The sequence below is a fragment of the Hoplias malabaricus genome, chromosome 7, assembly GCF_029633855.1.
Source record: "Hoplias malabaricus isolate fHopMal1 chromosome 7, fHopMal1.hap1, whole genome shotgun sequence".
Taxonomy (NCBI): Eukaryota; Metazoa; Chordata; class Actinopteri; order Characiformes; family Erythrinidae; genus Hoplias; species Hoplias malabaricus.
Window position 1 is genome coordinate 16,964,100 of NC_089806.1, and position 13,671 is coordinate 16,977,770.

At 36.9% G+C, this 13,671-nt stretch overlaps 1 protein-coding gene across 1 annotated transcript in view; it reads right to left on the bottom strand.

The window, feature by feature from the left end:
- Nucleotides 1–10,420, bottom strand: part of LOC136702235 (bromo adjacent homology domain-containing 1 protein) — a 31,227-nt gene extending 20,807 nt beyond the window's left edge. Inside the window, exon 1 of the mRNA XM_066677205.1 lies at nucleotides 10,284–10,420. The gene's annotated coding sequence lies outside the window, so the exon portion shown is untranslated. The remainder of the gene's footprint in view (nucleotides 1–10,283) is intronic.
- Between the last annotated feature and the right edge of the window lie 3,251 nt (nucleotides 10,421–13,671).

The window sequence follows — 13,671 nt, forward strand, 5'->3', positions numbered from 1 at the left end:
ACACACTCTATCAGATTTCAAACCAATCTTTCACCAGTCTTGCTGTGTGTATTGGTGCATTGTCATCCTGATACACGGCACTGCCTTCAGGATACAATGTTTGAACCATTGGATGCACATGGTCCTCCAGAATAGTTCGGTAGTCCTTGGCAGTGACGTGCCCATCTAGCACAAGTATTGGGCCAAGGGAATGCCATGATATGGCAGCCCAAACCATTACTGATCCACCCCTATGCTTCACTCTGAGCATGCAACAGTCTGGGTGGTAGGCTTCTTTGGGGCTTCTCCACACTGTAACTCTCCGGATGTGGGGAATACAGTAAAGGTGGACTCATCAGAGAACAATACATGTTTCACATTGTCCACAGCCCAAGATTTGCGCTCCTTGCACCATTGAAACCGACGTTTAGTATTGGCATGAATGACCAAAGGTTTAGCTATAGCAGCCCGGCCGTGTATATTGACCCTGTGGAGCTCCTGACGGACAGTTCTGGTGGAAACACAGATGTGCCAGCAAGACGCGCACCAACAATTTGTCCTCTTTTGAACTCTGGTATGTCACGCATAATGTTATGGGCATTGCAATATTTTGAGCAAAACTGTGCTCTTACCCTCTGCTAATTGAACCTTCACACTGTGCTCTTACTGGTGCAATGTGCAATTAATGAAGATTGGCCACCAGACTGGTCCAATTTAGCCATGAAACCTCCCACACTAAAATGACAGGTGTTTCAGTTTCATTGTCCAACCCCTGTATGTGTATATATATGACTATTAGAAAGGTTTTGAGTTCATGAGTGATAAAGAGAAGGATAAAGACTTCCTTGTTTATTGTGACATTTAATAATATTTTTCGAATTGACAAACGTAGAGCAAAAAAAAAAGAAACACATGACTGGTATAAAACTACTGGGAAACCCTCAGTGAGCGAGGCCTCAGTATCCATGGTTGGGAGTCCCAAAAATGACAAAAAATAGGGAGAAAATTAAGTAAAATTTTTCACAAATATGTGAACGTGAACCACAGTGCAGCACTAGCGTTCCTCACACCTTCTTATACACAAACAGTCTGTGTGACTGAAGTCCGCATTACAGTAAATATACAGTATATATATATATATATATATATATATATATATATATATATATATATATATATATATATATATACACACACACTTTAACAGAGAAACTGATGGACAACTGTGTGTATTTATAGAAGTACAAAGTGCTCGTGTAGGGTTTGTGGAGCTGACAAAAAGGGACAATGAGAGTAGACACAATGTGTACCTTATAATGTGGCCTTTGAGTTTATATTGAGCTACATCTCTATGGACACAAATCACACAGTGATGACGGTATAAGGACTTGAAATACTCAGTTTTGGCCCAAGCCATTTTAAATATTTATGAAAATGAATGGGTGCAGCAGAAACAGGTAATATCCCTGTCACACAGTCCTTTCACGGTCCAAAACACACGTTGTTAGGTATGAGTAAATGTGTGAGTGTGTGTTACCCTGTGAAAGACTTGTGGCCCTCCAGTGTGTGTTCCCAACTTGCGCCCAGTGATTCTGGGTAGGCTCTGGACCAACTGTGACCCTGAACGGGATAAGCGGTTACAGAAAATGAATGAATTAATGAAAATTGATGTGTCAAAATTGTTTAGTTCTGAAACCAAAATCTGTCTACCTCATTATGCCAGTGGCTTTTCCAGCCCCCCCCCCCATTCCTTCAAGTTTATGGACAAAAATAACTGTTATCCAGTATTTCTCCTGAAATCAAGGGTATTAAGAAATGTGATCCCCCAGTAAGATGTTATGAAATGAAACAACAAAACTAAATTGAGGCATTCAACCAACTCTGCAAAGCATGAACATATACTACTCAACTAAAGTGCAGCTAATAGTCACACTCTTTTGCTTGTCTTCTCATCAGGAGGATCATTCATCAAACAGCTATATTTTAAAGTTATGATTAAAAATCAAGGGTCCTTGGAATTGTAACCATAGTAGAATCCTTTATGTGTTGTACACATTCAATTAACAATCATATTTAATTTAATTTAGAATTTCCAACATCAATTAGAACCATTTGACCAAACAAATAACATTTATGCATTTTATGTGTTCGTGAATTTATCCAAAATTGCAGACCAGGAGTGGACCAAGAATTAAATCCAGGAAAAAAATATGATGTCAGGATTTTCTCTTGTCCACAGCAAATAATGCGGCAACTTTTACCAGCAACGATGTGATAAGGCTTCAATCATTAATATAACCAGATGAATTTGCTCTGAGCTGGAATTTGTCGCCTGCAACATTACCAGCACCCCATTATGGCAGTATAGTCACAATGAAAACAGTGAAGAACATACAATATTTTTATATGTGGGCAGTAGTGACAGCACTAAAGCTGGAGAAGTTTGAGCAAAGTGAGAGGATTCCATGCCAAGACAAAGTCAGCAAGGATATCTTGTTACTTGTATAAATTTTCATTGTTATTTATTTTATTACAATATAGCTCCGTATGAACAGACCATAAAGTTGCAGTGCTGAACTTGCATTGCTGCCTCCAATCTCATAATTGGATATTACCAACCATTTTGTTTAGGGTATACGTGTGTTTACCTGCGAAGAGTTCCCAAACCCCTGAATGACACTGCTGGGTGCAGATCCTTTGTTTACATTTCTATTGAAGAAGTGTGACTGCCAAGGTAAGCTGACTCTAATGGAGTCATTCTCTCATTGAAGAGTTCTCTCGTTAAAGTAGAGCTATCCAAATTTATCTGCGAAGGGTCGGTGTGGCTGCATGTTTTTGTTGCAGTAATGATCGATTGTTAAAGGCTAAGCATCAGCTATATGAAAGTGTCAAACAAATAAATACAGTGGAATTTGAGTTCCTAACTTGTGTTTATTGATAGTCAGAAAACTTGTTATTTCTTACTAATTCAAGGAATAAGGTTTAAAAGAAAACTTTTAAACGTTCGGAAACTCTAATAGGCATCTTGCATGTGACGTAGATGGTGGACAACAACTCTAGAAGTTGCACTTAATTTAATGCAAAATGACGAAAAGGTGTGTTGTTTTTGGCTGCAATAATTCAATGTACAGTGGGTCATCTGTGCACAAATGGCCCAAAGATCCCAAAATATCCAGAAAATGGACTAAATTTGTCAACTTTAAACGGGCACTTTGGAAAGGACCATCCGCTCACTCCGTTATCTGTAGTGCTCATTTCACTGGTGCTTTTCCAACAATATGGGCATGTAAGGAAACCAACGAAAGGTGTTCAAGAGCCTCTGTATACATGGAGGTAAACAGGGTAAGTACACTTACTTCACCTGTTTTAGTTGGTGTTAGTTAACGTTAGCTTGACTTTAATACAATTGTCAGGTTTAAAGCAAATTAAGAATGCTATTTTCATTTTAATTCATACTTATATATGTCAAAAACTAAAATAATGTGAAATATTCATGGAGGTCCATTTTTTTTGGTGTTTAGCCTTTAAAAGGCTGAAATGTACTAATTAAGCAAGAGGAATCAGGTGTGCTCTCCTTGTTTGGAGTGAAAACCTGCATCCACACTGTCCATCTGATGATAAGTTTGGACACCTCTGCATTAAACAAAACCTTACGAATATATTAGAAATTAATGCTGTGGTGATGACAATGGTGAAGTCGTGTTCTAATGTATATTATTAATGGTTGACATAGTTTTAACCAGAGCCCCCCATTCAAATTAAATATATATTTAAAAAACAATATTGTGCCGTCTTGATGATACAACTCAACGTTCGGCAGAGTAATAAAGCAAACCAGATATTTGAGATTTTTTATGGTATTATTTCATATATTATATTTTACAGACCTAAGGACGAAGCAGAAATTAACAAAGGATTTTAAAAGATTTAGAATATTCTCTAGTGTTAATGTCTTTAGTTTTTTAATCGCGGGGCTTAGTACTGCAATCTTGCACACAACAAGATCTTATTTTTTTCACCGGTAAAAGTAAATGAGCTAAAAGAAAATGCTCTGAGTTTAATAGTTCCAGTACAGCCCTGGTAGTTGACTGCCAAAATGGCGCAACAACTAACTTCTCATCCATGTGACATCACCTGTCAAGGACCGATTGGAACATCTACACAGGAGGTTTTATAACATCCCATTCTAAATCCATAGGCATTAATGTGGAGTTGGTCTCTCTTTAGCAGTTATAAAAGCTTCCACATTTCTGGGCAGGTTTCAAGACTTTGGAGAGTTTTTGACCATTCATCCAGAAGTGCATTTGAGGGGTGAGACACTGATGTTAGACGAGAGGGCCTAGCACACAATCTCCATTCTAGTTCATCCATAACATGTTGGATGTGGCTGAGGACTGGGCCAGTCATGTTCTTCCACACCAAACTCACCCAACCATGTCTTTATGGACCTTGCTTTTTGCACTCAGCCACAGTAATGCTTAGGGATAAAAGGGAAAATCACTATTCTAACTGGAACTTTTTTCCATGAATAGGCTTTTATGTAAAAATGCAGTGTGCGCACACAATCTGAGCTTCAGAACCTGTTAAATAAGTCAAATTATAATATTTCTGTACTATGTCATATGTAGCTGTTTCTGTCCTCCATAGTAGACATTATGTTGTAAAAAAGCTTTAACCTATACTTTATTTAAATACTCAAGTGCCAAAAGTGTTTAGGTTAAGAAAGATAGTTTTTAGATAGTTTTTTATAGTTTGTTAGATATTTGTTAGTTGTTTGATTTATGAACTAAAAGTGTTTTGAAAAAGTCAACTGTATACATACTTTAAGTGTATATGTTTCATCTTATTATAAAACAATGCTAACAGCAGCAGCATTCTATAATTTATTTAATTCCTGCTATAAGTGCCAAATCTTTATTAAATTTGTTTTTATTTTGTTTTATTCGCCAGTAAACATATGAGCCTAAAACTTTCCTACACTTGATACCTGTTTCATGGTTGTTTCTACAAGTGCATTAACTTCAGAAGTTGAGGATGAGGAAAAAGAAACTGAGGCAGAAGGCTGTGATATTCACTAGAAGCACCAAACACTGGTCATCGGAATGGAGTGACCTCATTAAAATTAAAAAATTATTTGAAATGTATTCGAATCTTCTGTTAATCGGGCATGTGATATTAAGCAGACAACACCACACTTATCAGAACAACACCTCATCGACTGCCAAACTCATGATGCCTAAAAATCCCAATGCACAGTTTTTGTGCTGATGTTAAAGCGAGAACCCAGCAAAAATTGAGCTAGCAGAGAGCGTTGATGACTTTTACTCACTGTGCAGATCAGCATTCACTGACCATACTCTGTATCCGTACATGGTCTGCCACTTTTTGGCTGAGTTGCTGTGGTTTCTAAACGTTTTCACTCTATACCTTTGGCAATGGGACTAAATTAAGCATCCGAATCCGTAAGTTAGGTGTGTCCCCTGGCTTTTATCCATATTGTGTATAAATAAATACTATACAAAAGAGATTAAGCTCAAAAAAAATATCCTTAGCATAAATTAATAGCTGTGTCAATAAATAAATAAATTGTTAAATTAATTCTTTCTGCATCACAGTGGAGTTGAAATATACATTGTTTTAATACCAAAAATGGATTTTGGAAAATTGCTCAGCCTAGCTAAAACAAAGACTTGTATATGAATCATTAAAAAAATAATTGTAACTTGGGTAGCATGGTGGCGCAGCAGGTAGTGTCGCAGCCACACAGCTCCAGGATCCTGGGGTATGGAGTTCAAGTTCCACTCTGGGTGACTGTCTGTGAGGAGTTTGTTGTGTTCTCCCCGTATCTGTGTGGGTTTCCTCCAGGTGCTCCAGTTTCCTCCCACAGTCCAAAAACACACCTTGGTAGGTGGATCGATGACACAAAAATTGTCCCTAGGTGTGAGTCTATGAGTGAAAGTGTGAGGCTTGCCCTGCTAAGGACTGGCGCCCACTCCAGGGTGTGTTCCCTTGTGCCCAGTGATTCTGGGTAGGCTCCAGAACCACTGCGATTCTGAACAGACGATGAATGAATAATTACATAAACTACAATCAGAATATCCACCTGAAAAATTGCAATTGGATATTTTACCAAATAATTCAGCCCTATATTACAATAAGATGAGTTACTTTCTTCAGAAAAAGTAGTTTAGAAAATTTAGTTTCATTCTTCTCTGTGACTCTCTAGACATTCTCTAGAAATTCTCCTTATGGCAGGAAGAGATGAAAATCTGGAAATCTGCATTATCTAGTGTTAAATATTGGAGAAATTGTAAATCTGTATAGTACCAGGTGATAAAGTGGACTGGCAGCCTATTATGACAACAATTTAATTCTCAATGCATTCAAATGATGTTATAATGTTAATCTTATTTTTTTTAACTTATCATGGAAACTGTAGTTTTCTTCATTTTTAAAATGAAAACAATAAGATGTAACATGTAAAACTTTGGGAATGTAACCTTTATTCCTCAGTTCATATACAGAAACATAATCTGTTTTTAAATTCACTGTTTTAGTGAAGTCACAAAAATCTCCTTATTTAACAAATACTCAACTTCATAGATTTTTGCTTTCTGTGTAATGTTTTTCCACAGAAAAAAATTTATCTCAAAATTAGTGACAATACAGGAGAAGGAAAATATCTTCTTAACCATAAATGGAAGTCAAAGTATAAAGGTTTCATTTGTAATTTTGGAGAATTTCTATTGGTCTATTCACCATGAAATTCTCACACAATTTGAAGGACAGCTGCTGTGTTGAAATTATGTAATAAATTAATAACTCACAAAATAGGAGATACATGTTTTTCCTTAGAGAGACAATGTGTCTTAAAGGCTTAAAAGCTTGTTTAACTATAGGGATAAGGAGATATTGTAAACTAAATTATGGACATTTTTGGTAAATCTGCCCATACAGATGTTAAAAAAGGACAAGCAAACAAAAATAAATAAATACACATTAATCCTTACAAAAATAAAGGGTATGTGCATTTTATTCCACTAATCTTTGATTCCTGAAATGTCTCTGATTCAATTAGTAAAATCATAAGATTCATTCATGCAATAAACTTTATTTTATATTATATCAGAAACCTACATGTAAGGAGGATAATTCATCATCATACACACTCCACAGCACTCTCTATCTCACTCTCCCTCTCTCTACTGTTTGAGTGAGTGAGTGGCTGAGAGAGCGAGTGAGCATCTCAGGGTCAGTGTGTTATGAAGAAGGTTACACAGACAGCTGTTCTTTTAAGCCAGGGTGTCCAGCTCTGCTCTGCTTCCCGTTCTAGCAGGCAAGTGTCCAGCACAGTTGGATTTCCGTGCTGTAACACATCAGCTAATCCTGCTAATTGACTGAATCAAGTGTGTTTCAGGGACAACAGCAAGCTGGGTTGAATTCCATTTTATAGGTGTAGATCAAATTTTAAACCAAAAGAGAGGGCAATAGTTCTCCAGCAGCTTTTACATTCACACAGATAAAACCACTAAAGTAAGTCAATATCTTTAAGTGGTTCCAAGATTCCATTAGATTAATAACTGCAACCATATTGTTTAGGCAATTACTGATGTAATGGGACTAAAATGCCTTTAAAAAGACAGAGAATCTATGACCCTGTTTACACCTGGTGCATTCTTATGTCTTGATTATCAGGATTATATTCAGACAGAGATTATTAACCTAAAAATACAGGTATAAACCAAGTGGACTGGCAGCCTTTTATGAAGAAAATGTAATTCTCAGTTATGTCAATGTGTTTACTGTAGACCTGAATAAGAACTCAAAAAACATTAAAGCAATTATTTGCCCGTCATCTGTTCTAAGTATTTTCACTCTAAACTTACTGCGTAAGAGTTCGTCTAACAGACCCATAAATTAATTCATTAATTCATTGTTTGTAACCACCTATTCAGTTCAGGGCTACGGTGGGCCCAGAGCCCATCCTGAATCACTGGGCACAAATTTGGAACACACCCTGAAAGCACAGCCTGAGCATTCACACTCACACCTACAGACACTTTTGAGCAGCAAATCCATCTACCAACATGCGTGATTGGACTGTGGAAGGAAACCAGGGCTCCCAGAGGAAACCCACGCAGAGAACACACCAAACTCCTTATAGACCCGGGGTGGAGCTCGGACCCACAACCCCAGGATCCGGGAGTTGTGTGACAGTGACCTGTTGCTCTTAAAGCAGCAAATCCTAGATTGCATGAAATTAAAACACCTACACATTCTCAAATGTTATATCTGGATGTAGACTATTAAATTTTATGCAACCCTAAAATGTAAAAAAAGAAGGAAATTTAAAGGGTTATTTTGTTCGGTGTACATCTATGACTTCAGAAATTATGCTGCACAAATAAATAACATTTAAGTTCAGATAAATATATGCAGTTATCTTTACTTTAAAGTTGTTTTTTTACTTTATCAAATAAAATTTTTATTTATCAGGACTCTGCTAAAAACCACTTTACAGTTTCACAAACACAAAACAAAGCAAATTGTTGATAATAATTGATAGGGTTAATTGAATGTAACTTTTGAACATACTTATGTTAGAAATCAATCCAGTTATTTACTTTGATCATTTATACTTTTAATTGTACTATATATCACGGAAAATGTAAATATATTGATTTTTTTATTATTATTATAACAATTAATTTGTGTATTATAATATACTTGTAATATAATGAGTGAAGATAATAAATCTTTGAAATTCCTCAGTTCACACACAGAGGTATGCTGCATCTGTCTGTCTGGAATTCACTTCCTTAGTGACGTCCCAAAAATCAACACTTCATAAATATTCAAATACTTACACACAGCAATCAACCTCCACATATCTGAGCAACTTAAACAAGGTACAGTGTGTGAGAGCTAGAAATTATTCACATAAAATTACAGGTGTGATTGCACCAAAATGCATTTAAAATAGATTCATTCAAACTACTTGAGGAGGACGTATTTAGACAGACGTTATGTAAATGCAAATGCATCCATTCTCCAAGCCACATTCAACAACAAATCTTACACAATACAGTATGTCACAGCACACATGATCTATGATTACAAGGAAGCTAATCACAGAAGGTGAACAGTCGCGGATGAAAATGGTTTAGATCCAATCCTTGGATCTCAAAGTGACTAATAGAACATGTGTTTTAATACCAGTCTCAATACGTGTTCAAAATCTCATCAGTACCCAAAGCCACAAAGAATAAAAAACGTGTATAAATTACAAGTGTGCATTTAACCGAGAGTGACAGTAATGCTAACTTGGTTATATTAGATCAGCAGTTAATTGCATGGGATTGGACACTACCTGGCTGTCCAATGTGTAAATACTATTGTATTTGTGTAATGAATGCTGGACCCTGAGCATTGATTTACAGAAACAACTAAACCAAATCACGTCTGAGGGGGGACACAGCTGCGGTGCACAATACTTCACAACATTTTAAAAATCTAGTTTTAGGCGGGATGCCACTCCACATGCGGTTGACCAGTAATGACGTCACCGCTGAGAGGCAGGGCAACACGCAGACGTGACTTACACCTGCAGCAAGAAAACTGGACCACAGCGGTGACGTGGGGGTCATTTTTATTTATGACTGAAAGCCAGATGTTACAAAAGCCTCTAGGAGACTAAGTCTAACTTTAAAAAGCGTGGGGCTCGCGTGCTTTTTTAACTTGATTTTCCAGTGAGCCCCCTCGCCGAGCCCCTTGGTCTTAATGATGTGCCGTGTGCACACACACACACACACACACATACGTACTGTGCCAATGCTGAGACATGTGACTCGCGTTCACATTGGAAACTTCCAAAAACACAACCTAGTATTTCCCTCTAGAAATGATAATGAGTGGATAGACTTATTTACACAACACAGCGGTCTGTCAAAGCAATGCCATATATCTCCCAATCTCACACTGACTCACTCACCCACTCTCTCTCTCTCTCTCCCTATTTTACACACACACACACACACACACACACGCACGCGCACACGATGCTAACGAGCTAATGACATGTCATGATCCATGCACGCGCATTCGACCACCCTCCATTAGATCAGTGTTACCGTTAATTAATCCCCAGTCCGACTCGCTACACGGAGCTTTCCTCTGCGGTAAAGTCACAGCAGGTTTTAAAACTGGAGCCTTGTTCAGACACCAACAGCTACAAACTGAACCGAAGAAACTGTTCGCCACCACAACACTGTACATAAAGTAAATCGTCAGAATTTGACACTTACCCGCGAGAGTCTTCAAATCCCACCAGTCCCAGCGAGCGATTGCATGTCTAAAACGAGCATAATGCTACAGACAATTAGCACACAGTTTTAAACACAGAGAAAAATGATGCGTTGGGTCGCTTGCTTTCTGCTACGACTGTTCGGAGAAATGTTTGGAGTCGACTCTATTTTGATTCAGAGTGACGAGAATCGATTCCAAGAGTCGATTCCACACTATAAAAAATATTCCTCATATAGCATCAGCTTATCATACAATGTCTTAGTTTTTCCCCCTTTTCCTCGCCAACACACCCACGTGGGGTCCATATGGGAAGCCCAGCTGGGTACCAGTATGTTTTGTCCGTGGGTTAAATGTTGGCCCCACATGGGTGCCCGCCAGGGTCTGTGCTGGGACAAGAATAAGTTAAACACTGGGCCCATCTGGGCAGCCCAATGAATATCTCTCTAAATTAAGACAACTCATTTTGGGCCCATGTGGCCCATATATATGAAATATATATAGGTTCTCACTAATAGTCCATGTACTGCTAACTCAAGCAAAAGTGGCTTTTCAAAATAACATGCCTCATTAAATAATAGGCTAATACACCACAGATCTCTGGCCCCTCAGCATATGAAGATTGAAATGTATAATTTATTCATGCACATTCAAATATGCATTTTTTTCTGTACATTTTTAATATTTCAATGTCTATATTTTTGACACCCTAGAGGGCAGTGCGAAACATGCACCAGTGCAACTGCAGTAGCTCACTAAAAAATATGAGTAAACACTACAACACTACATACAATTTCATATTTAATATAAATAAAGAGCTTCTATGTGTTTTCCCTCCACTACGTTGTCTTGTGTTTCCTTTTCCCTTGATAGTTTTCCACTGATGTTATATAAATGGGTACAGTCAGGGCTAGCGTTTTATTGTTTATTTTTTAAGAGTGGAGACAAGCTATTTAAAATTCAGGTTATAGATATTTTACAGCAAATTGTAAAACTTTTAATGGTAACTAATTTTATGCTTAATATTTCTGTTCAGTTCATGCAGAGATTAAGTTACTGTATTGGCAGGTAAACATAAATGAAAGCTGTGTATTATTTTTCTTTTGGATTAATCCCGGCTGCTTATGGATACTTCACTGTGATACACATGCTAATAGAGTAATATAGTAATATTATTTAGAGAAATTCACAACAGAGATATTCATTTCCTGAGGCAAATACACTGTAATTGAAAAGTGCTGAAAGTGTGTATATGTGGCAGAATCGTAAAAAAAAGAAAGGGAAGAGTAAGTGAGCGGGACAGGGATGAGGGAGGGAGAAGGAGTTAGAGGGTAAGAGATGTAGTTCAGGATGAAATGTGTTTAAAATAAATAAATAAGAGAAATGCATATGTGTAATAATAAAAATATTTTATTTTAAAGAAAGAACAATTCATGATCTCTGTGATAATAAAAAATATGTTCAACATATTCACGTAATAACAGTATACAGAATGATTGTGCGTGTGTGTGGAAATATGTTCACTAACTGTCCTGGTCCCATACAGAGTTTATGACACTCATGCACATATCTGGCTGCAGTGGATGCCGATTGACCGCTCCCTGTACAATGGCCAATGTATTGTTCTCTTCAAGTGATCTGAAATTCATATTTTGGACATTTCAACAGGAAACAGCCAGTGTGTATTCTGGTTTTAGGGTTAGGAAGCAGTTTTGCGTTGTGAAGTACTTTGGTTTATTCAGTGATCAGGTAAGTGGTTTTGCTTTGCTACATTGGTACTACTTTAAAATAACACTATACTTTTAAAAGTTTATAAATGCTTTACATGTTTATTAATTAGGGTGTAAACACCTTAAATATCATTGAAAATCATTTGTAACACAGGTATAAACTGATCTTTTTCATCTAAATATGAATGTCAGAGAACCTACTAGAAATCATTTCATATGTTAAGTTGCACCACATTATCATCAGTGTTCAAAGATGTATTCTGTTGGGGGGGGGGGGGGGGGTTGATTAAACTTATTGAAATTATTGTTAAACTTATTAACAAATATGTGCTGAAGCTGACAGAGTTAATGGTGACTGATGGAGAGGACAAAGTTAGTATCCAGAGATCTGAGATTTAACAATGTGGGTATGTGTGTGCAATTATTTGTCTTCCACTTTTAACCCATCTGTGGCAGTGAACACACACACACCCACACACACACCCTTCCCTCAGAAATAGACAGAATCAGGTTCATGGAGAAATTACTGCTTTATTAAATAAACTTACACACTCAGAAAAAAAATTACACTATTGGTCACTAAAGGTACAACAGTGTTTAAAAGTCCAGTTTTGTTCCTTAAAGATACATGTTTGTAATCTTCCACTATAGAAATGGAAGTCCTGGAGATGAAACGGTGTATGCAATCAACATGATTTTAAAATCTACAGTTATAATACAATTATGTTCCCTAATTAAATGTACAAATATTGTACCACCACAGAGACACCTAAAGGTACCACCACAGTGACAACATTTCTGACAGTGTACATTCAATGCAATGACATCAGTAACTGTGCTTTTAATACAACCTTGAAAAAATGTAAACATACAGCTATTGCAATGTATGCCAACAGTACATAAAATCAATAAATAGAAAATACATTAGTAACTGGCATTTGAAATTGGCAGTGTCATGATGTCCTAAATCTAAATAACAGTCAAATACTGTTTTCCAAAGAAACATAATTAGTTTTACACCCTAAGAACGGCCTTTTACATTCAGGCTTGTCTTTAAAAATATGTCATTTATCTACTACACGAAGGCCATCAATGCAAATAAGAAAATGTTTAAAATACAAAAATAAATATTTCACCAGTAGGTTTGGAAACGTTAAAAAATAAAATAAAATACAAAATGAATAAAAAAAGGGTACTTTATAACAGTTTCAGTTTCCTCAAATGTGTGGAATTACACATTTGACACTTAGGCTCAGATTCATGACATACATCAGTTCCATCAACAGTTTGCAAGCCTCTGCTGTGTTGTCACACTTTGTCAATACCTCAATGCCCTCAACAATGATGGAAATATCAGCTGTATCCTCATCTCTGGCAGCCTGGACAACAAAGATCTTATGTGCAGTGTAGTGAAAGAACGCTCAAGTGTAGTCACCTCAGTTGTACCTCTTATTGAATTCCATCTCTATAATTAAACAGATAGAGATTATGTACATATTTTGTTCACTTAAATATAATATAGATAATCCGGTTATAGTACAAACGGTTATACAAATGATTATGCTACAACTGATCCTAAAGACCTCATTTAAATAACTTACATTAACCTCCTATCTGCATTTCCCCCCACCCACCTACATTTCTCACTGCCCCACTAGAT